The sequence below is a fragment of the Schistocerca nitens genome, chromosome 2, assembly GCF_023898315.1.
Source record: "Schistocerca nitens isolate TAMUIC-IGC-003100 chromosome 2, iqSchNite1.1, whole genome shotgun sequence".
Classification (NCBI taxonomy): domain Eukaryota; kingdom Metazoa; phylum Arthropoda; class Insecta; order Orthoptera; family Acrididae; genus Schistocerca; species Schistocerca nitens.
This window is the reverse complement of record NC_064615.1, coordinates 131983660-132010917: the sequence shown is the minus strand read 5'-3', so window position 1 is coordinate 132010917 and position 27258 is coordinate 131983660.

The following is a 27258-nucleotide window of genomic DNA, read 5'->3' as shown; positions in this document are numbered from 1 at the left end:
GGGAAGTAACTGAGTGGGGAGGGTAAAAGTTGTACGGGACGATTACAGATTGTATACAGTAAGATGGTTCAAAAAATGGCTCTAAGCACTATGGAACTTAACATCTGAGATCATCAGTCCTCTACACTTGGAACTACTTAAACCTAACTAAGCTAAGGACATCACACACATCCATGCCCGAGGCAGGATTCGAACCTGCGACCGTAGCAGCAGCGCGATTCCGAAATGAAGCACCTAGAACCGCTCGGTCACAGCGGTCGGCAAGATGGTTCACATTGATGTACATTGTAGCAGTTACGCACAGATGCTGAGGCTTTCATAGGACAGACTAGCGGCCGGCCGGGGTGGCCGAGCGGTTCTAGGCGCCGCAGTCTGGAACCGCGGGACCGCTACGGTCGCCGGTTCGAATCCTGCCTCGGGCATGGGTGTGTGTGATGTCCTTACGTTAGTTAGGTTTAAGTAGTTCTAAGTTCTAGTTGACTGATGACCTCAGAATTAAAGTCCCTAGTGCTCAGAGACATTTGAACCATTTTGAACAGACTAGCGTGGAAGTTACATCAAAGGAGTCTTCCGATTGAAGACCACAACAACATCAAAAACAACCCTGTAAAGTTCTAACAAATTCCTAAAACACTGATGGATGATTCACACACCAAAAGAAATAGCTGGAGTGTGTCAATGATAGCCCTGAATAAGTAGCAGTTGAGATAAGGGTGTAACAATAAGGTATGGCAAAACTTTCGGGAAACATTTCTCACGCGTAGAGGAATTACTGCAACTAATAGGTAAGCACAGTGTGACGTGTTGTACGGTGGCTCACTCTGTTGTAACACCTTAACCGCAAATAGGGCTCCCGTTTGCATGCCGACAGGGCACAAGTCTTAAACGTCCCAACTTCCCTAAGACGATGGTGAGTTGTTTTAAGTGTTCTCCTCTCGCGCACCGTCGTTCTGGAACCGTGTCCCGATACAAACGTGAGCTCCACGGTCGATGCCGCCTGCTAATCTGCATAGCGAAGTGTATCTGCCATCCCCGTATTTGAATACACTTCCACTGCTCTGTACCGGAAACCAAGTCCACGACAAATACTGAGCAGTTGATATGAGCTTGCACAGACGGTGGCGAAAATTAAACAACTGATGCTATGTGCTTCATGCTAGAAGAACTTTGAGGTAATTCGCTTGTAAACACAAACTATGAAGTGAGTCACATTTTAACATTACCTTAGTTCCTCTGGAACAACAAACACTGTTTGTGAACCGAAGAATTATAACTTACTGTGCGTTATAACCAAACATAAGCAAGAGGGTACTTCGAACATTTCATGTAAAACTACGTAAAGAAAGAAACAATTCAGAGGCAGCAAGAAGATCAAGCCGCATATCGATCAGGAAGATCGGTAATGGATATCTTCTTCAGAATCAACGTAATATGTGGAAAACGCAGAAAGGTACGCATGTTGTACTGACTGACCTAGAGAAAGCTTATGATAATGTACCCGCCAACAAACTGTGGGAAAAACTGAAAGAGATAGGGTTAGATCAAAGATTGCTAAATGCTCTTGTGAAATTATACGAAAGTAACACAGCGAAAGTAAGGATTGGGAATAGCTGGACAGAGGAATTCGAGGTGAATAAGAGTCTGCGGCAGGGATGTTGGCTGTCACCGACCCTCTTTAAGCTGTATCTAGGAGGAATCCTGCAGACTTGGCCAGAAAATGCTAGGTTATGGGAATGAAAGTACAGGACAGCAAGATATTTAGGACCACACTGTCGTAGAAGAAGAAGAAGACGATCTGAACTACATGACTAGAAAGCTTAAAGACGAGTACAATACGGCTGACCTGAAGATGAACATGAAGAAGTGATAGTACTTGGCTGTTGGAATGGAGAAAGTAAATAATTTGGAGGTAGATGGAGAAGTAGTTACAGGTGTCGAAAAGGCAAAATACCTTAGGATATGTCCGCCCCCGGTAGCTGAGTGGTCAGCGCGATAGAATATCAATCCTCAGGGCCCGGGTTCGATTCCTGGCTGGGTCGGAGATTTTCTCCGCTCAGGGTCTGAGTGCTGTGTTGTCCTAATCATCATCATTTCATCCCCATCGACGCGCAAGTCGCCGAAGTGGCGTCAAATCGAAAGACTTGCACTCGCCGAATGGTCTACCTCACGGAAGGCCCTAGTCACACGACATTTTTATTTACCTTAGGATATTATGTAATAAACAGGCACCAGCAACGATGAAATCACTATCAGGGTTAATAAATGATGAGGTGTATTAAGGGCAATGAACTCTGTTGTAGGGAACAAAAAAAAAAAGATAAGAACAACGAAGAAGAGAATGTACAAGACTATAGTCGAGAGTGTAATTGTAAGGAGCAAAAGCATGGGACATTAGCAAAGGAAATAAGAATAAACCATTTGCCACTGAGATAGATTACTTAAGACGAAGCTCAAGCTGTACAAGGATGGATAGGATAAGAAATGACAAAGGATGAAAATTGATAGGGATATCTGCGACGAAATCCAACAAAAACAGCTGATGTGGTTTGGCTATGTGAATAGGATGAATGAATACAGGGTACCAAATAAGATTGTACGATGGATACCATTCCAACAAAAGAAAAGTGGTCGCCCACTGCAAGGCTACTTCCTGCGTGTGCGCACCGAATATACGTGTTTTTCTTCTTTTTCCAACGGTTGGCCTGCATTTAATTGATTTCGATTGAAATACTGCTTTCTCACTGCTAACTTTACTCATCATTGTAAATGATACTGGGCGATGTACTACTGAAATTAGCAATTCAAAGGTTTTACCGTAAAACATTTACTTCGTTAAACACACGAGCATTGATATTAATAGACGCAAATAAAGAACGCTTCAAACAAACTGTGTGCTATTACACACGAACCGTACGCATGACCAACTGTCAGCTCTCCCTGTACGATACCGGTTCCAGTGAGCGACTATCAGCTCTGCCTCAGCGCTACTGCCTCCATGCTTGGTCGCTTCACAACAGTTACAATTGCACTTTCCGTTGCTTGCTCATAATCGATCCGAAGAAGGTATGTAAAGGGAACTGTGCCCATACACCACGACGTAACTGGCAAAATAGTGTGGAATAGGCTGTGCAAGCGAGAAATAAGAACCGTGAAGCAGGCCAAGACCGAAGAAGATGGCAACTGGGGGTGGAGAAGAGGTTATAACACTTCTGTCCGCTACTGCTATACCATAACCTTAAAGTTGGAAGCAGGTCGTGAAATAAACTATCTTCTTAAAGCAATTATGATATAAAGCAACAGAGCAGTGTTACCCTCTGAGAGGAATTTTGTTATGTTGACCGTGTTGTACCTAACGGAGGTGGCTTATCGGAAATGAAAGTCAGAATTACGTAAGTATTTGAACAGTAACAAACAAAATTTTGCCTATCTGCACTGTTTAACTGATAGAGAAAACGGTCGCCAGCCTAACTAGGCAAGAGAATGAGTAACATAGCCCGCATCTCGTGATCGTGCGGTAGCGTTCTCGCTTCCCACGCCCGGGTTCCCGGGTTCGATTCCCGGCGGGGTCAGGGATTTTCTCTGCCTCGTGATGGCTGGGTGTTGTGTGCTGTCCTTAGGTTAGTTAGGTTTAAGTAGTTCTAAGTTCTAGGGGACTTATGACCACAGCAGTTGAGTCCCATAGTGCTCAGAGCCATTTGAACCATTTTTTTTTTATTAACATTCTCGTTCAAGAAAATAGTTATTAGTAACTTTAATGGATAAACACAACCTATACTTGGCAACACACGAGTGCAATGAACTCTGACACATACATATGTTTACGATAAGATTGAAGCTAACAACTGGAGCAGCACAAACTATTTGCAAAAATATAACAGATACCGAAACACACTATTACCTTCAGGGCTTGTTCAAACTGAACGGTCATTATAACATTACTATTAACATTCACTGCAGGATCATAAATTGGACATAGGTTAAGTCTCTCTCAGTTAAATACTTTACTATTTAAAAATGAAAGTTAATTGGAATCCACTAACAGATTGCTTCTCACTATCATTTGAATAAAGAAATTATGGTTTTCATAATTAGTGGTCTTTCCGTTACTTGTTACCGAGCATTAACACAAACACAAGAGAGACAAACACTTAGTAAACGTGAGTATATAACGTTTCACAACTGCAGTTTTCCACTTTTACTACAGTGAGACACAGAATTAACATATATGTAAGATACTGACTCACCTTCTGCGATTTAAAACAGACAGTAATGTGATCATTTACTAAGCAAAACTTTATAAGCCTCAATCTTAAGAACGTTTAATTTTGAAGTTGGGAACAACATATTAATAAGCAGTTTTAATAGAAAAATTATTTTCTGCAAGCATCAATTACTTTAGTTCACTTTCTTGCCACATTTCTTTTTTTACTATGTTCAAGAGGCATTAATTAGCAAAAACACTGGTCTTTAATGTTCTTTCAGTAGGGACACTCGGTAATCACTTTAGTTCAAACGGAGAGGAACCTGAGAGGTGTTATGATAAGGAAAAAATCAAGGTAGGTACATAAATTCAGTTATAAGTTACCTTATATTTGTGCACACTAAAACATCCGACTAGCTGATCCTTCACTGTACATTATTATAGCATTCCGATACAGTGATTGCGCAATGTGGTGGCAACTGCATGTTGGTAGGTGGATTTGCAGGCAGAATTGCTGGACTCTGTCCCTTCTTGGTGGCGATGATGAATACCAATTCCAGAATCGTTCCAGCTATTTATTCATCCATCCGAGGCTTTGGAAAAGTAGCAGAAAAAGCCTCTCTCGGAACCAGTACAATATGCAACGTTTACATGGCAGTGCACAGTTTGGTAGCTCGTCCCCGACTGGTAGCTCGTCCCCGACTGACTCTTGTTCCACCTTTTCTACCTAGGCCAACCACAATTTGCGCGCGCTACACAGTTCCGTTCCCGAGGGGAACCACACTACCTTTTACATACAGAATAACTAAGAACCCTAAGTGAGGATCAGCAATTTACATAACAGGAAACAAACATTTTAAATAAAACAGAACATTTGCACATATTGACATTTCTACAAAAAATTATTCACACAGAAATTACAATTATATACAGTAAGTTTTGTTCCCTCCAAATGGGACAAAGAATTTAAATGACAGATACACTACTTTGCATAGAACCAAACCATGACATCAAAGTTTTTACAAAGAAAAGAGTATACAATTTTATGTTATCGATTCAAACAAACACATTTACAGATACTCAATGTTATAACATTAAACCAAAGCAAAACGCAAAATAAATCCGTACAGCGTTAGAGCCATGGTGTTACAAGGCGCCGCCGTAGAGCATCCGCAATGAGAAGAAAGACGTAAGAATACATTTCATTAACGCTGGTACGCTCACTCTCTGTGTATCCCGTGGTTAACGTGATTATGAATGGAAGCAGAAAATGAACTCTAGCATGGAAATAAAGTGTTTCCAGACTCACGTCCATATATAGGGTGACAATTAAAGAAATAAAATCGTCTTAACTTCTGAACGGTTTGCGTTAGGATGTTCAAATTGGGCGACTGGCCGCGAGACGTGTTGAGGAATTGTATACGCATGTGGTTGGTTTGCTTTAGCGACGAAGCCCACTTTCATTTGGATGGGTTCATCAGTAAGTAAAACTGGCGCATTTTGGGGAGTGAGAATCCGCATTTCACGATCGAGAAGTCTCTTCACCCTCAATGGGTGACTGTGTGGAGTGCAATGTACAATCACGGATATTCCTTGGTGACACGGTGACTACCGAACGGTACGTGAAGGTATTGGAATCTGATTTCATCCCCACTATCCAAAGTGACGCTAATTTCGACAAATGCGGTTCATGGAAGACGGAGCTCGACCCCATCGAAGCAGGAGAGTGTTTGATGTCCTGGAGGAGCACTTTGGAGACCGCACTCTGGCTGCAAGGTACCAAGAGGCCACTGGCATTCGCTTTGATTGGTCTCCATATTCTCCGGGTCTGAACACAGGCGAGTTCTTTCTGAGAGGCTATATTAAAGACAAGGTGTTCGGCAAGAACCCCAAAACCATTGCTGAACTGAAAACAGCCAAGCAGGACGTCATCGATTGCATCAATGTTCTGACACTTCGTGGGTCATGCAGAATTGTGCTAATTGTCTACACCACATCATCGTCAATGATGGCAGGCATATCGAACATGCCATAACATAAATCCGGATATCTGTAATGACGTTTGTGTGTGCACGCCGTAGTTCGTAAATAATTTACGTTTTTCTACATAAACATCTCAAAAATGAGATCGTCAGGAAGTGCAAAATAGCTAAGCACGGATGGCTAGAGCACAAATGTAAGGATGTAGAGGCGTGTATCACTAGGGGTAAGATAGATACTGCGTAAAGGAAAATTAAAGAGAGCGTTGGAGGAAACAGAACGACTTGCATGAATATGAAGAGCTCAGATGGAAACCCAGTTCTAAGAACAGAAGGGAAAGCAGAAAGGTGGAAGGAGTATACAGAGGGTCTATACAAGGGTGATGTTCTTGAGGACAGTATTATGGAAACGGAAGAGGATGTAGATGAAGATGAAATGGGAGATATGATACTGCGTGAAGAGTCTGACACAGCACTGAAAAACCTGAGTCGAAACAAGGGCCCGGGAGTAGACAACATTGCATTAGAACTACTGATAGCCTTGGGAGAGCCAACCCTGACAAAATACCATGTGGTGAGCAAGATGTATGAGACAGGCGAAATACCCTCAGACTTCAAGAAGAATATAATAATTCCAATCCCAAAGAAAGCAGGTGTTGACAGATGTGAAAATTACCGAACTATCACATTAATATGTCACGGCTGCAAAATACTAACACGAATTCTTTACAGACGAATGGAAAAACCGGTAGAAACCGACTTCCAGGAAGATCAGTTTGGATTCCGTAGAAATGTTGGAACACGTGAGGCAATACTGACCCTACGACTTATCATAGAAAATAGATTAAGGAAAGGCAAACCTACGTTTCTAGCATTTGTAGACTTAGAGAAAACTTTTGACAATGTTGACTGGAATACTCTCTTTCAAATTGTGAAGATGGCAGGGGTGAAATACAGGGAGCGAAAGGCCATTTACAATTTGTACAGAAACCAGATGGCAATTATAAGAGTCGAGGGGCATGAAAGGGAAGCTGTGGTTGGGAAGGGAGTGAGACATGGTTGTAGCCTATCCCCAATGTTATTCAGTCTGTATATTGAGCAAGCAGTAAAGGAAACAAAAGAAAGGTGTGGAGTAGGAATTAAAATCCATGGAGAAGAGATAAGAAGTTTGAGGTTCGCTTATGAGATTGTAGTTATGTCAGAGATAGCAAAGGACTTGGAAGAGCAGTTGAACGGAATGGACAGTCTCTTGAAAGGAGGATATAAAATGAACATCAACAAAAGCAAAATGAGGATATTGGAATGTAGTCGAATTAAATCGGGTGATGCTGAGGGTATTAGATTAGGAAATGAGACGTCTAAAGCAGCAAATGTGTTTCGCTATTTGGGCAAAATAACTGATGATGGTCGAAGTAGAGAGGATATAAAATGTAGACTGGCAATGGCAAGGAAAGCGTTTCTGAAGAAGAGAAATTTGTTAACATCGAGTATAGATTTAAGTTTCAGGAAATCTTTTCTGAAAGTATTTGTATGGAGTGTAACCATGCATGGAAGTGAAAAATGGACGTTAAATAGTTTAGACAAAAAGAGAATAGAAGCTTTTGAAATGTGGTGCTACAGAAGGATGCTGAAGATTAGATGGGTAGATCACGTAGCTAACGAGGGGGTACTGAATAGAATTGGGGAGAAGAGAAATTTGTGGCACAACTTGACTAGAAGAAGGGATCGATTGGTAGGACATATTCTGAGGCATCACGGACCACCAATTTAGTATTGGAGGGCAGCGCGGAGGGTAAAAACCGTAGAGGGAGACCAAGAGATGAATACATTAAACAGATTCAGAAGGATGTAGGTTGCAGTAGGTACTGGGAGATGAAGAAGCTTGCACAGGATAGACTAGCATGGAGAGCTGCATCAAACCAGTCTCTGGACTGTAGACCACAACAACAACAGTTCAATAAGTGCCACCCATTAACAGTTTTTTTTCCTCTCTGTTTTTGTGGGATGTTTGCTGGATGTTTGGCCATATCGTTTTGTTACATCCCGCGCACCGGCTGTTATCGGTTGGCTCCGGGAAGGCGAGAGCAGCACAGAGCCGGAGGAGAGCGGTGCTCGCTCTGACGACGGGCCGGCCCTCGCAGCGGCAGTCGGCAGCGCGTCTCGGGCAGAGGGCAGCGGGGCAACCCGAGCCCGGCCGGCTGTACGTAATTTCATCTGAGCGCCGCTCTGCGCCTCTGCGCCGCTGCGCCCCCGGCTGGCAGATGCGGGCGCCTGCCTGCTTGCCTGCCTGCTGATACGGCCAGCTAGCCAGGCCTCCCCCTGCCGCTGCCGCCTACACCTGCCAGCGACTCTGGAGCAACACTCTCCGCCAGCCGCCACACCTGTCCGTCACCAGTCCCCCTAGCCTCCCTTTGTAGCGCCGCAAACAAAAAGCACAACCTCAAGAGACTAATTTATTTCTTCTTTCACTTTCTGGAGAGACTGTGCATAACTCAGCAGGATTTAGACTTCATATTAACAAAAAGAATAGAAGACCAGGACACCCGTGCTCGTATTGAAAAGGGTGTAAGACAGAAATGGGACCATTTGTAATGACCAACTCATGAAGGGTGGCCAGAAAAATTAAATAAATCATCTAGGTATGGAGTTCAGCAGTAAAACATGGTCACTTACACTGCTGGCCATTAAAATTGCTACACCAAGAAGAAATGCAGATGATAAACGGGTATTCATTGGACAAATATATTATACTAGAACTGATATGTGATTACATTTTCACGCAATTTGGGTGCATAGATCCTGAGAAATCAGTACCCAGAACAACCACCTCTGGCCGCAATAACGGCCTTGATACGCCTGGGCATTGAGTCAAACAGAGCTTGGATGGCGTGTGTAGGTATAGCTGCCCATGCAGCTACAACACGATACCACAGTTCATTAAGAGTAGTGACTGCCGTATTGTGACGAGCCAGTTGCTCGGCCACCATTGACCAGACGTTTCCAATTGGTGAGAGATCTGGATAACGTGTTGGCCAGGGCAGCAGTCGAACATTTTCAGTATCCGGAAAGGCCCGTACAGGACCTGCAACATACGGTCGTGCATTATCCTACTGAAATGTAGGATTTCGCAGGGATGGAATGAAGTGTAGGGCTACGGGTCGTATCACATCTGAAATGTAACGTCCACTGCTCGAAGTGCCGTCAATGTGAACAAGAGGTGACTGAGACGTGTGACCAATGGCACCCCATACCATCACGCCGGGTGATACGCCAGTATGGCGATGACGAATACACGCTTCCAATGTGCGTTCACCGCGATGTCGCCAAACACGGATGCGACCATCACGATGCTGTAAACAGAACCTGGATTCATCCGAAAAAATGACGTTTTGCCATTCGTGCATCCAGGTTCGTCGTTGAGTACACCATCACAGGCACTCATGTCTGTGATGCAGCGTCAAGGGTAACCGCAGCCATGCTCTCCGAGCTGATAGTCCATGCCGCTGCAAACGTCGTCGAACTGTTCGTGCAGATGGTCGTTGTATTCCAACCATCCCCATCTGTTGACTCAGGGATCGAGACGTGGCTGCACGATCCGTTACAGCCATGCGGATAAGATGCCTGTCATCTCGAGTGCTAGCGATACAAGACCGTTGGGATCCAGCACGGCGTTCCGTATTACCCTACTGAACCCAACAATTCCATATTCTGCTAACAGTCATTGGATCTCGACCAACGCGAGCAGCAACGTCGCGATACGATAAACCGCAATTGCGATAGGCTACAATCCGACCGTTAACAAAGTCGGAAACATGATGGTACGCATTTCTCCTCCTTACACGAGGCATCACGACAACGTTTTACCAGCTAACGCCGGTCAGCTGCTGTTTGTGTATGACAAATCGGTTGCAAACTTTCCTCATGTCAGCACGTTTTCGGTGTCGCCACCGGTGCCAACCTTGTGTGAATGCTCTGAAAAGCTAATTATTTGCATATGACAGCATCTTCTTCCTGTCGGTTAAATTTCGCGTCTGCAGCACGTCATCTTCGTGGTGTAGCGGTTTTAATGGCCAGTAGTGTAGATGGAGACGTACAGTTCCAGACAGTTCGGTAAGTTGAAATGATAATTAAATCAACACCCTAAGCTGTAGACAGGTGTTGATATACATCAACGGGGACAGTTGAAAATGTGTGCCCCGACCGGGACTCGAACCCGGGATCTCCTGCTTACATGGAAGACGCTCTCTCTCCCTTTCACGCTCCCCGTAAGACCTACATTCCTAACCTAGTGTCTACACAGTACATTCGTAGTGCCCCTGCCCATAACACTCATTACTCGCGGCAGACAATCTTACAGAGTCCCGTAAGAACAGATACCATGTTGATATAGTTTGGTAACTTTGTCATACATACTACGAAGCCGTTCATTTCAAGCTCGCTTATTGCGAATTTGACACAGACTAATATACCTAATTTCTGTTTGCTGCAGAATCCTTGAACATGTTCTCAGTTTGAATATAATAAACATTCTTGAGACGAAGAGGCGTATGTCCACGAATCAATATGATTTTAGAAAGCATCGTTCGTGCGAAACTCAGTTTGCCCTTTTCTCACATGGCATGCTGAGAACCATGGATGAAGGGCAACAGGAAGATCCAATATTTCTAGTTTTCCGGAATGCATTTAACACTGTGACCCATTCCTGGCTGCTAACGAAGGTACGAGAATGTGGAACAAGTTCACAGAGATGTCGTGCCTAGAAGACTTCGTAAATAATAGAACCCAATACGTTGTCCTCGACGGCGAGTGTTCATTAGAGACAAAGTTATCGCCAGGAGTGCCCCAGGGAAGTGTGTTAGGACCGCCGTTGTTCTCTATATACATCAATGATTTGGCGGACAGGGTGGGCAGCAATCTCCGATTGTTTGCTGATAGTGCCGTTTTGTACGGTAAGGTGTCGAAGTTGAGTGAATGTAGGAGGATGGAAGACAACCTAGACAAAATTTATAGTTGATGTGATGAGTGGCAGTTAGCCCCAAATGTGGAAAAGTGTAAGTTAATACGGTTGAGTAGAAACATCAAACCTGTAATGTTCGGATACAGTACTACTAGTGTCCTGCTTACCGATATAAAATGGAACGTGCATGTAAGAACTGTGGTAGGGAAGGTGGATGTTCGACTTGGTTTATTGGGAGAATTTTAGTAAAGAGTGGTTCACCTGTTAAGGAGACCGCATATAGTACGCTGGTGCGATCTATTCTTGAGTACTGCTCGAGTGATTGGGATCCGTACCAGGTCGTATTGAAGGAAGACGTCGAAGCAATTCAGAGGCGGGCTGCTAGATATGTTACCGGTAGCTTTGAACAACACGTAAGTGTTATGGAGGTGTTTCGGGTTATAATGGAACTTAATAATTTTTTCTTATTGATGAAAAATACCAAAAATTTCATACCAAAAATTAATTCAAAAATTATTTAACACTGACGGACAAAAGAAGATTTACGCTCTTACAAGGGGAGGCCGCCTATTGTGAAGTTCAGATTCGATTCATACTTCGCATAATAAAAGCTCATGGCCAGAGGTGTAATGTGGCAAAACACCAAGATGCACTTCTCAGCCGTTGTCGAGAAAATCGACAGTTAAAAGAAATCGTTGCGGTGAAATACTCTCTACGATATATACCTTCCTACAGCGCCGTGGCGTAGCGGTAAGCGCTCGGGTTCGTATTGTAAAGGTAGCCGGATCGAGTCTCGCGCCATGCAACTTTTCTTTTTAGTATTTGTTTTTTGTAATTCATATATATATATATATATATATATATATATATATATATATATATATAAAATTCCCGGCAATCAGTTGCAACAATTATGCATATAATAAGTTGTTGACAGGCGTTTGTTGTGAAAAAACTGGCGACTTCGAACATGATTATGTTTTCCGCAAACAAAGTTGTATTTCACAAATGTTATTAATTGTCTTCATAATATTTACACGTGTAGTTAACGGAAGACGTAGAAACGATTTTCCGAAACGAATACGTATAGTGTAAGTCAAACGTTCGAATTAGAGTAGAGATCCCATATTTGAATTACAAAAAACAAATACTAAAGAAAAAAAATGGTTGCATGGCGCGAGATTCGATCCGGCGACCTTTGGGTTACGAACCCGAGCGCTTATCGCTGCGCCACGACGCTGTAAGAAATTATAAATCGTAGAGAGTATTTCACCACAACGGTTTCTTTTAACTGTCGATTTTCTCGAAAACGGCTGAGAAGTGCATCTTGGTGGTTTGCCACATTACACCTCTGGCCATGAGCTTTTATTATGCGCAGTATGAATCGAATCTGAATTTCACAATTTGCGGCCTCCCCTTGTTAGTTTATTGATTTTAGTAAGGTTAGGTTAGTGGTGTTTAACGTCCCGTCGACAACGAGGTCATTACAGACGGAGCGCAAGCTCAGGTTAGGGAGGGATGGGGAAGGAAATCGGCCGTGCCCTTTCAAAGGAACCATCCCGGCATTTGCCTGAAACGATTTAGGGAAATCACGGAAAACCTAAATCAGGATGGCCGGAGACGGGATTGAACCGTCGTCCTCCCGAATGCGAGTCCAGTGTGCTAACCACTGCGCCACCTCGCTCGGTATTGATTTTAGTAATAGTTACCTTTCGTTATTGTCATGCCCTGGTGAGAAGACATACGGAATAAGTGCTGTGTACTTACTAGAGAAATTGTGCTAAATAATGAAAGCAACTTTTGAAACAATACGATTTTCGCTTTTACAATATCATGGATCCCAGCTCCTGTAACTCTGGTACATTATTATTATTTTAATTTTATATTGAGAATTTAATGGAGTCAACGATCTTCAAGATGGCGCTGCTCAACAATAGAGGTACGTGAATGTGTTCATCTCTTTCCCTTCGTGGCTGCCAATATCAATTTCAATATTTAGGTCATATTTGCCACGACATTAAGAAACTGCAATCTTTCTTTTCATTTAATTAGGAAGTCCGATTATTTTCTTTCATAGATGAATAAATGCATGTCAGCCACAATTCTTTTTACCCCGGCCACGGGGAATGATAGTACTTAGAACGTTCGTGCCTCTATCCCGATCGTCGTTCGCATACAACTGAGTGTGTACCGGCGTAACTATACTTATGACCCACTTTCTTTACAGTGTTAATTCTTATTTTGAACCCCTCACTCGCGAATGTACGTGCCCTCTTATTTTGGGTAGTCCGTCGGGTGTATTCCTTAATAACGTTACTTTTAATATTCAGTGGCTTAGTTTCCAAACTTCTCCTTTGCCTGTGTTGCAACGGCGCTTCACCCGAAATATTTATTGCGCGACAGTGATACTAACTCTCATTTCAGAATTACGACACCGGCTGGATAAGCTTTTTTAACAGTTTAACAGGGCAGTCACAGTGGGGGCCGTGTGCCATGACCGTTGTTTCTCAAAAAGATAGTACAAATTTTAAGTTGATATATTTTAATAATTTTTTCATCAATTATTGTGACTATAACCTAGTGTTTCTGTTACATATAACGCCAACTGCGTGCCAGATAAAAAAATTATAACCGAAACCATTCCATAAAACTCACAAATATTTATCCTAAAAATTTGGAAAAGAAGGAAGTTTTGGAACGTTAAACTTACTAACAAGAAAACCGATCGCCATAAGAAAATTCGTAAGGTAAGAGCAACAGCACTACAACGCTTTTGGTTGATTGTAAATGTGGGATAGAACTGCATTTTTCGACACCCACTGCGTAGCTGCTAGATTTGTTACCGGTAGCTTCGAACAACACGTGTTATGGAGGTGCTTCGGGTACTTAGAAGGGAATCTCTGGAGGAAAGGTGGCGTTCTTTTCGAGAAACATGATAAAGTGTAGAGAACCGGCATTTGAAGCTGACTGCCGAACGATTCTACTGCCGCCAATTTATATCGGACGTAAGGACCACGACGATAAGATACGAGAAATTAGGGCTCATACGTAGGCGTACAGGCAGTCGTTTCTCCCTCGATCTATTTCCGAATGGAACAGGAGGGGAAGTGGCAAGTACTGGTACAGGGTACCCTCCGCCTCGCACCGTACGTTGGCTTGCGGAGTATCTATGTAGATGCAGATGTAGATATAGATGAAACAACAGCGAAGCACTCACGGACACTTCACAAGAAAAAAGGTCAAAGTTTCAGACAGCAGCAAAGTTCGTCCCCCACGTACATCAAAACCTGCGTCTCGGATGATCACAAGCCGACGGTAGGGAATATATGAGTGAAAAGTATGCTCAGTTATGCTCGTACATTAAAATGGACAAGTCAAACTTGCCTGTATGTACCCTACCTAGGGACTGTGGTTAGTGGTTTCCTTTGCGCAGTTGCTATATGCTCCTATATCCGGTTATCACTTCCATTGTGAAATGTAACTAAACTGAAGGGTTCGATTAGAGCAATACAAACTGGCTCTTTGTGTGCTTCGTAGACTGAAACAGCATCGTTAGACGTTACTACGCGTATCCAATTCCTAATAGAATGTTAGACCGGTGAGGTCTTTGCTCTAGTAATTGGTTGAAGCACCTAATAGTAGCATGAGTGTACAAGCCTCGTTTGTGTTTTACATGCGTTAAGTAAGTCTTAGGATTCAAATGATAAACCAGTGTCTGTCCTCTTCCATATGTCCGTTTAAACGCTTCAAAAAGCATTAAAAAGCAGGCCAAATACCAACCCAGAGTCTTATTTCCTTATTGCCACCAATTTACCTCCTTAGGTTGACATGTGAGACATTTCGTATTGTCTCCGACCACAGGGACCTGAAAACTCTCAGCCTGACCTTGTCGCAGTCTCTCCCCTGCAAGTAATCACTCGCGTGGCAAGTAGTCACTCGCGTGTCTCAGACAGATGAGTCCGCTGCTCGTGGTCTCGCGGTCGCGTTCTCGCTTCCCGAGCACGGGGTTCCGGGTTCGATTCCCAGCGGGGTCAGGGATTCTCATCTGCCTCGAGATGACTGGGTGTTTGTGTTGTCCTCATCATTTCATCATCATACATCAAATTGGCTAGCTTGGGATGAGCAAAGGTTGGGAATTTGTACGGGCGCTGATAACTGCGCAGTTGAGCGCCCCATAAACCAAACACCATTATCAGACAGATGTCAAAATCCTACGCCGCCTCTAATCTTACGATGAGAATAAAAGTAAATATGTTGCGAGCCCGGTTTGTTTACGATACGTTTTCCAGAGTTGTTCAGTGTTCGTTGAAGCGATGTAGGAAATAAAGAAAAGCTGGATTAAATTTCAGGATGAAAGGCTATGAATGCCAAGATACGCCGCTGATATCGTTTTTATCCTCTATGAATCAGAGCAAGAATTACACGAGCTCATATAAGTACGTAGACTTCCACGGCCGGTGTCAATCCGAATAGAATCCCTTTGGGTGTTAGGCCGTATCATTATAAAACAGAACCGACGTTTCAACCATATTTGTAGTGTTCTCATCAAGGCGGGAGTCTTTTATAATGACACGACCTGACGCTCCAACGCATCTTAAGCGGAACTACGGGACCTGCTGAATGGAACGAACCGTCTACTGACAAGGGGAAGGCCTCAGATACAGCCAACCGATTCGCCTCACTTTTGCAGGTCACTTGTGTACAATCTAAATGAAGGACACTCCCTCGCCATCCGTTTTTGAGAAAACCTCCCCTAAAATTCATATTTAAGAATAGACTCAAGATTGACAATATCGATACAACTGTAAATTGAGCATTTTTCGTCATCACACATGAGATGCGCAGACGCTTAATTTCCCAAAAAGCACTTTTACGACTGCTGTGTATGTACCCATACTGTTAACGGAAGCAGCGCTGGCCGACCGACCACGGCATCTACCTGAGAAGCGAGGGACCTGTGGAATCATTCTGGCGACGTTACGGGCCGCAAAATGGGAAATCCACTGACGCCAGTGACTTTCATAAAGGGCAGATTATTGTGGCCCAGAGCCTCGGGAAGAGCGTATCACAAACGGTGAAGCTTATCGGCTGCTAGAGTGCTACTGTCAGGAACGTCTATGAAAAGTGGTCGAAGAACAGTAGAAACTCAAGAAGGAGACAAGGTGTTTGATATCCGCGCATCATCACAGAACGCGGAGAGTGGACGCTTATCTGCTCTGTGTAGGAGGACAGGCGGCGATCTGACGACAGAGTACAATGCTGGCACGGGCAAAGTGTTTCGCAACACATTGTTCAGAGCACACTGTTGAACACGAGTTATCGCAGCAGATGACACATACGTGGTCCCAAGTTGAACCAACGACAATATAAACTCCGATCACAGTGGACACTGGATCATCGAGACTGCACCTCGTGTCAACGGAAACGAATCACATAGTCGAACGAATCACGGTTCTTGTTATACCCGGTCGATAGTCATTTCCTGATACGCCGTCATCCAGGCGAACGGCCTACTCAAAACATGCACTGCGCCAAGGACGTATGATGTTGGCGCAATATTATGCTATGTGGAATATGCACCTGTGCTTCGATGTTAGTAATGGTACGAATCACAGACACCTTGACGGCTGTAGACTGTGTGGACATTATTGTGGACCATTTGCATTCTCTAGTGGCGGCGGCAGCTACCAGCAGGATTTTATTTATTTATTTATTCATACGTGTCCAGAACAGAACATTTTATATATATAAACTGCAGGAAACTCTCAGAACCTGTCTCCACACACACACACACACACACACACACACACACACACATATATATATATATATATATATATATATATATATATATATATATATATATATCCTATCCGAGCCTCAGGTACAGGGCGGGTCGCAGGTGGCGGATAGCGAACGATCCATCAGATATGGTGGACAGCTGCGAATAAGGGGAAACCGAAATAAGCAGTCCCGGACCGAGGCGGCAGCATCACGAGGGTGTGGGAGTGTGACTTTTGGCAAGGGTCACACTCATTCAAAAACCACAGAACCCGAAGACGTTGCTGTGTCATGGCGAGTAAGTGCCGCCATTACAATAAGCACCGTCAACACCCAAATCCAGGACGCGTCTGAAGTGGGAACCATCGGCATCCTGGTCAGCGTCTGTTCACACAATGTGCGGCTGGTCATAATGCTCCAGGAACTAACAATCCCTGGTTCTAAACACCCAGTGGAAACACTGGACCAACTTGATTACAAGCAAGTATGACTCGTGCAAGTAATAACAACATTACCCCAGGTGGTAACCAATCCACCCATCAACAGATGGCAACCAGGAATTCGGATTCTGGGGAACCTGGACTTACACGATTACAACAGAGAAAGTCGGAGCTCTCTGGCAAACTTCCACTTAAAACACCTACATACATTGGAACCTTTAACATAAATACATTAATCCAACCAGGAAAACTTCTAAACCTTACAACAGAACTTGAAAAGCAAAAGATAGTAATATTAGCTTTACAGGAGACACGTTTTACAGATGAAGAAACATCAGATTATGGCAACTATCGCATCTTTAAGAGCAAGACGGATAAACGAATCGGAAGAGGAGCCCCCCATCTCGGGATGGCGTTTATCATACACAAGAGCGTGCTCAGCTCCATCAAGGAAGTTACTCCCGTAAATAATAGGATAATGACGATGCGCTTACAATGTGCCAACAAAACATACACAATGGTTAATGTTCATGCTCCCACAAACGGAGACAACAAGAAAAACCCCATAGAAACAGAAAAGTTCTGGGAAAATTTGGAGAATATAATGGCCAGGATTCCAAAAGATGATACAAAAGTTCTACTCGGCGATTTTAATGCCCAAATGGGTAGAGAGAAAATCCACCAAAAAACCGTAGGCAAATATCCTGCACATAAATTTACCAATAAAAATGGTACAAGGCTCGTCGAACTATGTAAGCAGAATAACCTGAAGATAATGTCAACATCTCTAAGAAAATGTCCAAGAAAACAAAAGACATGGAGATCTCCTATACAACAAATTGGCGAGTTTCAAATAGATCATGTGGCGATTTCATACCCAGTACAAAAAGAAATTTACGACGTCCAAGTACGCAGAGGAGCAAACATTGATTCAGACCATTAACTAACTAGAATTAAAATCAAGTTTACAGCACGAAGAAGTCATCAGAAGAAAACAGAAATACAGAAATATGACACCAAGAAGATTAAAGAATCTAAAGTAAAAGAAGAATGGGAGAAGGAAAAGGCAAACACATGGGAAGAATTTCATTCTAAAATCACGCGAATAGCTAAGGAAACTATTCCCTTGAAAAAGATATTCAAACACCCTTGGTGGGATTCGGACTGTGAAAATGCATTGGAAAGGAGAAAAAAGGCATTTCAAGAATATAACAGTAAAAAATCACAAGAAAGTCTACATTTATTTAACGAGGTTAGAAAACAGGTTTCAAAATCTATTAGGCAAGCAAAAAGGAAGTACACAAAGGCACAACTGGATGCCATAGAAGAAAATTTCCAAAACTATAATACAAGAGACTTCTACAGAACTTTCGCAGATAAAATACGAGGACATATCCCTCAAAATTTATGTTTCAGAAAACCAGATGGTAAATTAGCCCTAACAAACCAGGAAAACTGTCAAGTATTGGCTCAATATTTTTCTAACCTACTAAATTGCCCAGAACCTAGTTTAAGGTTTCCCAAAGAAATCTGTGCCAACGCTCAACCGGATTCATTACCACCAACACAGGAAGAAATCAAATGTCACATTAAAAACTTAAAAAATAATAGAACATCTGGCGAAGATGGCATTGTTGCAGAGCTATTAAAAAACCTAGGACCAAAGACGTTGCAAGAGCTCACAAAAATAATAACAAAAATATGGGAAACAGAAAAATTACCAGAGGAGTGGAAATGTGCCCTTATTCACCCGTTACATAAAAAAGGAGACAGAACAAATGTCAATAACTACAGGGGAATCTCACTTTTACAAGTCACCTACAAAATTCTCTCAACATGCCTGCTGAAAAGAACACAAGAGCAGCTGGAATGCCAAATTGGTGATTATCAAGCAGGCTTCCGCCCCGGTCGCTCATGCATAGAACAAATATTTAATTTAAAGACAATATTAAAACACAAAGCAATTAGAAATGCCCCCATAATTTGTACATTTGTAGATTTTAAGAAAGCCTATGACTCAATTGACCGGCAATCTTTGTTTAACATTTTAGAGGAACTTGGACTTGACTCCAAAACACTAAGGCTTATCAAAGAATCACTGACAGACACTGTATCTAAAGTTAAATTCAGGGGAGCAATCTCTGAACCTTTTCTCATAAAAACTGGAGTACGTCAAGGTGACGGGCTATCTCCACTTCTGTTTAATATAGTCCTGGATAAAGTCATTAAGGAATGGGAAAAAGAATTAAAAAATCAATCCTACTGGAAACCAATCCATCTTGGTAGAACCAAAGACAACGTGGAGATATCTTGTTTAACATTCGCGGACGACTTGGCCATACTTGCAGATGATGAAGAAATCGCCACCAAACAAATAAAGATCCTTAAGGAATGTGCGGATAAAGTAGGTTTACAAATTTTGTTTCTAAAGACAGAATTTTTCTGTACAAAATTCCATATACACAGTTTGAACACAAAATATGGAAAAATAAATAGAGTAAAACATTTTAAATACCTAGGTGAAATTTTGGAGCCAACCGGAGGAGAGAAAGTTGCACAGAAGATCAGACAACAGAAAATGAAGAGAGCATATGGTATGACACATGAAATATACAATAAAAAATGCATCTCCTCGAACACAAAAATCAGACACTACTGCGCAGTAATTAAGCCAGCAGCAGTATATGCTAGTGAAACGCTCACACTCCACACAAAATGTGATTTAGAAAAAATACTAAAAGAAGAACGAAAAATTATGAGAAAGATTTTAGGTCCAAAATTAACAGAAGAAGGATACCGGATACAATCAAGAAGAACCACAGAAACTATATCAAACCTGGCAGCAGACATAAGAAGGCGAAGATTAAAATTTTATGGACATGTCACTAGACTTCCCCCCACACGACTCACCAACAGAATTCTCACTTACATAGAAAAAGTCAAATCAACAACACCATGGATTAGCCAAGTAAAATTAGATTTACAAAAAGCAAATATTGAACTTAAAGATGTCAAAGATAGAAAAACTTTTAGAAATAAGGTGGAAAAGTGGAATGTATTGTCGGAGAAGGAAGCACTAAAGAGACCAGGAACAAAATGGACAGAAGAAAGAAAAAGAAAACATGGAGAACGAATGAAAGAAGTATGGAAGAAACGACGTCAGAAAGCTTTGCGTGATCCTTCTGGGTCTATTCGCGATAAGTATATATATATTGCATGTGGTGCCAGAATTCCGCTGCACGGACTGCCTTATCATTGGTGACAACCAGATCGTCCATGGAGACAGGTTCTGATAGTTTCCTGCAGTTGAGTAGGTGCTGGGGGTCTTGAAGATCACCGCACTCACACAGTTCGTCCCCTGAGATGTATCCCCATTGCTTCATGTTCACCTTACACCAAGCTATTTCAGTTCTCAGTCTATTGAGGATCTTCCGTGTCCCGTATGGGAGGTGATGACCTGCAGCAAGTTCTTCTTTGGGATTGTCCCAATATTTCTCTGATGGTTGTATCCTACGGTTACCAGCAGGATAACTATGACAGAAACGTGCTACAGTCGTTGGAGGATTTTGGTAGTGAATTCACCTTTATTTTATGTGCAAAAAAAAAAAAAAAGAAAGAAAGAAAGAAAGTAAATATCGTGTGATCTGAAGCCGATGGAACGCTCACGTGACACTATGGGGCGCCAGCCCCGCGTACACATGCTACCGCTCCGTAATTTACGGGAACTGCGTGACTGCGTAGACACGTGGTGTCACATAATCTCGAATCCATATTGTGCTGTATCGGTGGTATGTAGCGTTCCAAAGGTGGACAAACATGCTGTTAAGCAGGATGTCATAATGTAGATCATCGGTATGTATGTATTGTACTCCTATGATGATTAAGCTTCGGACTGCAGCGCCGTAACGAGTAGACATTTATACCAGGGTAGTCCAGGAAATGACGAACAGCTAATTATTCCAGTTGCACAGATTCTCTTCAAGGTCGAATTATTTTCTCGACATTTTATCTCAGTGTTTTACACATACCAGTCGAAATAAACTTTAGTTTTGCATACTGCGATCGTTCTAAACGAACTGCGTGATGCACAGCACCGATGACTGTAAGGGTCTTGAAGGCTCTGAAACTGAAACTTGCAGAGATCGGTAACTAAGGAAAGCGCGTATTGATAGAGTGATGAACTAGGCTAAATCAGGTAAGGTGGGACAGTGGTAAGAGATTGGACTTGCCCCCTGTGGGAAAACGGTTCTAGTCCCCGTCCAATCTTAGATTTTTCTTAGGTTCCCAAAATCGCTGATGGAAAATGCCAGAATGTTTACTTTGAAAAAGACGTGACCAATTTCCCTTTCCTTCCACCCAAGTTTCACTTCTGTCTTTGTTGTAGACGAGACGTTTTTCCTCCTTTGCGAATAAACGCAAGAAATGTGATCAGTGGTGTGAAGTGTTCCACTCCGAGCGAACGATTATGATTTCATGAAAACACTCGGCCAAGACGTCCAGCCGGCCGGAGTGGCTGAGCGGTTCTAGGCGCTACAGTCTGGAACCGCGCGACCGCTGCGGTCGCAGGTTCGAATCCTGCCTCGGGCATGGGTGTTTGTGATGTCCTTAGGTTAGTTAGGTTTAAGTAGTTCTAAGTTCTAGGGGACTGATGACCACAGCAGTTAAGTCCCATAGTGCTCAGAGCCATTTGAACCAGCCAAGAGGTCCACCATTCATCACAGATAATTCGAGGAATCAAGTGAATGAAGAGCGAACCCATGCAAGACAGACGCATATGCTAAGACGAACTACACATTTCTTCCCTAATTATTACCCGTTATTTGCCTAGTGCAACAGAGTTCGAATATGTTAGCTAGAACAGAACTTGACCGCGACAAACGACTGAGCAACAGAAAACAGAGAATAGCTGCAACGCTTATATTTTTGATGCGGTATTACGCAGGCAAAAATGTCTTTCTTGACCAAATTGTTATTGGTGATGAGACATGTGTCTCACTTCACCTCGAGGATCAAGTGACAGTCACTTGAATAGCATCATCTGTTATCACCCAAGAAACAGTGAAAATTTCACCAGAGTCTGTCAACACGAAAAATGATGACAAAAGCCACTGCAGTCAATGCAGATCTGTTTCCGTACACAAAAAGAGTCGTGGTTGGATCGGTGGGTTGGGGACTGGCGCCATTGCGCTTTTAAAAAGGCCACTGGTGATTCTTTTCTACAGTGTTGTCCATGCGAGTTAGAGGTCCCGCTGTAATGACCTCGCCGTCAACGGGACATCAAACCCTAACTCCCCTGCTCCTATCCCTTCTGCTCCATTTGCGATAGACCAGTGCCATGAGGAACGCGGGCTCTGCATCTGCAGATCGCTCCGTTGTTGGCTGATCAGACAGCCGAACAGCTTCCTGCACCGAGACCCGGCGGTTTACTGGAGGCAGTCGGCCAGGACTTGCCCGGAGCTCGTAAAGCGCGGCCGTGGCGCGGTCCGCCGTAAAGCGGTGCCCGACCGCCGGAATCGCGGCCCTCTCCAGCGTCTGGGTGGCTCCAGCCACGTCGGAATACGTCTGGAGATTTACTGCCTCGCCGCCGCCGCCGCCGCCGCTGCCGCTGGAACGGGTTCCTTCTCTCCACCATGTCGCCGTCACGAATGGAACACGAAGCGTACCGCAATCCACCGTTCCACATTAGTGACAGGAGATGTAAAAACAAATTCCTTCTTTCTAGAACTGGCAAATGAGTAACAGGGGTTCGGAGGCCTTTCTGATGGTCTAAACGACTGCGAAGCCGTCCTTGGATTTGGGGACGCCTGCAGTGGGTCTCCTGGAAAACCTCTCAGCCAGAGGAACGGAAGTTCTTTTGGAATGACTGGGACAAGATTCGAGACAGATATCATCCTCGATGTAAAACGATAAAGACAATTTGGATTCGACTGCAGCAGTGAGTTCCATAGTGGGATTCTTTCAGGTACTGTGACTGTAAGAGAAGCCCTTGTGGATAGATCGCTCCTGGTTCCGTCTGTCTTTGCTATGATAGTTTGCACTCTTATAGCTTCCTGGCCTTACTGAGATCCTGGCATCAGCCGGCCGCTGTGACCGAGCGGTTCTAGGCCCTTCAGTCCGGAACCGCGCTGCTGCTGCGGTCGTAGGTTCGAATCCTGCCTCGGGCATGGATGTGTGTGATGTCCTTAGGTTCGTTAGGTTTAAGTAGTTCTAAGTCTAGGTTACTGATGACCTGGATGTTAAGTCCCATAGTGCTTAGAGCAATTTGAACCATTTAATCCTGGCATAACCTTCCTCTCGAACGTGTAGGCATGGTTAACCTGGGTCACTCTCTTAATTACTGTCGTTATAACCAACCAACTAATAGAAACTAACGACTGGTGAGGAGATTAAAACGCTACGCAAATGTGAGAAGTAGGCAGGCAAGGAAACAGCTTACTAAATAAAGCCCTCAATTACAGATACAATAAGTTATCTTAATCAGTTAATGCGATGGCAATGAAATGAGTGGCACAGAAAACAACCTAACGTCCACTAAACCGTAGACTGTTTGGATCTAATACCGTTCGCTGTACATGGTTTATATAAATTTGCACACGGTATTAAGGGAACTGTCCCACATTCTTGCAGGACAAAACTAGAAAAAATCCTGTAACCGGAAAAAATAGTCTGCAGCTGGTGGTCTAGTGGCGAGCTCTGCTGCCCCTGGATAAAGGGACCGGCTTCGATTCCCGGCCAGATAGGGGATTTTCTCCGCCCAGGGACTTGGCGTTTGAGATTTCCTCATCATTTCATCATTATTCGTGAAAATGGCGAGACTGGACGGAGTAAAGCTTGGGAATTTGTACGGTACGCTGATAACTGCGTCACTGAGCGCCCTACGAACCAATCATCATTATAGTCATCCGGGAAAATTACTCGTTGAGATATGGGCCGCTCTGTTATTGATAGCCATCTGTAGACGCTACAGGTGCTCATTACAGTTACAACTATTACACATCTGCAATGGCCAGTGAGTCAGGTGCTAGGGATGTGGTAAGGCTAGGACGTCACACAGACATCATTCGGACAAGAACTATTTTATTAAAATACACCAGCAGAGCGCTCTTAAGTAATAAACTACAGAATATTGCCCAAAGCTGTACAATACGATTATAAATGATAGCAGATGTCTAGTTAGCTTCCTTTTATAATGCACCGAATGTGGGCTGGACTCAAACCCGGCACCAGTTCACAATACTGGACGTTCCATTCTACAGGATACGGTCAGATAGCTCAGTCAGTGGCCATTGTAAAACATCCAATAACCAGTCCCTGTGAAGCTAGTACAAGCGTAATAAGACTAGGTTGAAATTTGCGAAAAACGGTGCTGATGACTGAAACCTAATCAAACAGACTCAAGTAATAAGCTACAATATGCACATAACAAAAGTCTTAAAACCAGACGCACTCGCTGAGCAAGAACAGACTAGGTGTACCGCTCAAATCTCTTCTCTGATGATCAAACTAATAAATGGCCAGAATGAGAACTGTGTGCTGGACCGAAACTCGAACTCGGGACCTTAGCCTTTCGCGGGTAAGTGCTCTACCGACCTTTTTTTTTTGTATTTTGTTCGTTATACTTCGTTGTATTTGGTCGTAGTGGAAGTCACATGAACCTAATAACGAATAATTTGAATTAGAAGATCAACCAGCGGTTATAACGATATAAACACCTAATCTAGTGCAACATAAAAAAAACCATAAGAAAAAGAACATACATAAGTTAAGTAAGGGAAAATTACTCAAACAGCCAAAGAAATCATTAAATTAAAATCAGGAGAAAAATAATAAAGTAAATAATTAGATATAATAGGAATTGGCTGCTCCTTACAAATCAACTTAATAGCATCACTAAAGGGTTGTGGGATTCCTACAAATCCTACTTTATTTGGACACTTACGAATCTGAATATAACCTAAAACCTTACGCTCCAATATAGTTAGAAAAGCAACACTAATTAAAACACAAATAACTAATAAAAGAAAATTTAAAATAAACATAAATAAATCATAAAGTATCAATACTATTTGTAGAAAAAATCTACATAAATGAATTCTAAATTCAACACATTAATCTGTCAAAATAGTAAATTAATTAATATTAATCAACATAATAAAAAATATTTTAACCATATGGTCCTTTCGTACTAATATGGATTAATAGTCTTAGGATAGAAACCGACCTGGCTCACGCCGGTCTGAACTCAGATCATGTAAGAATTTAAAGGTCGAACAGTCCGAATCACTGGGCTCCTGCACCCAAAATTTTTCTTAATCCAACATCGAGGTCGCAATCTGCTTTGTCGATATGAGGTCTCAAAAACAATTACGCTGTTATCCCTAAGGTAAATTAATCTTATGATCATAAATTATGGATCCAAACAACAAATATAAATCAATGATATAATAATGAAGAGTTTATTTATTCTTCATGTCACCCCAACAAAACATCACCATTAAATATAGAAAGACAAAACAAAAAACTATATAAAAGTAAAATGTTAAGCTCTATAGGGTCTTCTCGTCCTAAAGAAGAATTTAAGCCTTTTGACTCAAAAGTTAAATTCAAAAATTTATTAAGAGACAGTTGATTTCTCGTCAAGCCATTCATTCCAGCCTTCTAATTAAGAGACTAATGATTATGACTCAGTATTTTTACTACAGAGAGCAGCTAGCTCTCTGACAGAGATCGACTGAGCTATCCAAGCACAACTCACGACCTGTCCTCGCTGCCTTAATTCTATACTGCCAGGAGGGTTTCTGTGAAGCTTGCAAGGTAGGAGAAGAAGTATTTGCAGAATTAAGGCTGTGAGGACGGATGGTGACTCGTGCTTGGGCAACTCAGTCGGTAGAGCACAGCCGACACGGTAGTTCAGCGTGTTCGGTCAGTGGGTTAGCTGCCCTCTATATATATACTGAGTGAATAGATCAACGATGATCTTGAACAGGTGTCATGGGACGTCCGCCCAGAACAAGTGCAGCGAACAACGACGAAGAAGATGAGATCAGCAAAAAAAGAAAGAAGAAGATGGTTCAAATGGCTCTGAGCACTATGGGACTCAACTGCTGAGGTCATTAGTCCCCTAGAACTTAGAACTAGTTAAACCTAACTAACCTAAGGACATCACAAACATCCATGCCCGAGGCAGGATTCGAACCTGCGACCGTAGCGGTCTTGCGGTTCCAGACTGCAGCGCCTTTAACCGCACGGCCACTTCGGCCGGCTGAACGAAGAAGAGTCAGTAGAGCACAATAAACATAAATCAATGATATAATAATGAAGAGTTTATTTATTCTTCATGTCACCCCAACAAAACATCATCATTAAATATAGAAAGACAAACAAAAAACTATATAAACGTAAAATGTTAAGCTCTATAGGGTCTTCTCGTCCTAAAGTAGAATTTAAGCCTTGCCTTGCTAGCGGAAGGCAAAGGTCCCGAGTACGAATCTCGGTCCAGCACACAGTTTTAATCTGCCAGTAAGTTTAATAAACGACTGATTTATACCTGAGACAAAAAACATTTAGTTCCGACCCACAATAATAAGCACAAGTTAACGGGCAGAACCAATTTAACGTGAAATCGCAGTTTCAAATACGCACCACCATCAGCTGTATAGTGGAATGACGACGATGAAAATTCGTGCCGGGCCAGGACTCGAACCCGGATTTCCCGCTTACCTCTAGCGGTCGCCTTTCCATTTGGGTATTCGAGCACGACTTTCTGCCAGACCCATACTTCCATATACCATCAACCACGTGTCCACCACATGTAGTCGTACATCCATTATGTATACTCCTGTACAGAGGAGACATTTTACTAGGAAGTCGCTTGCCCGGTGTCGGCGAGTAAATACGATA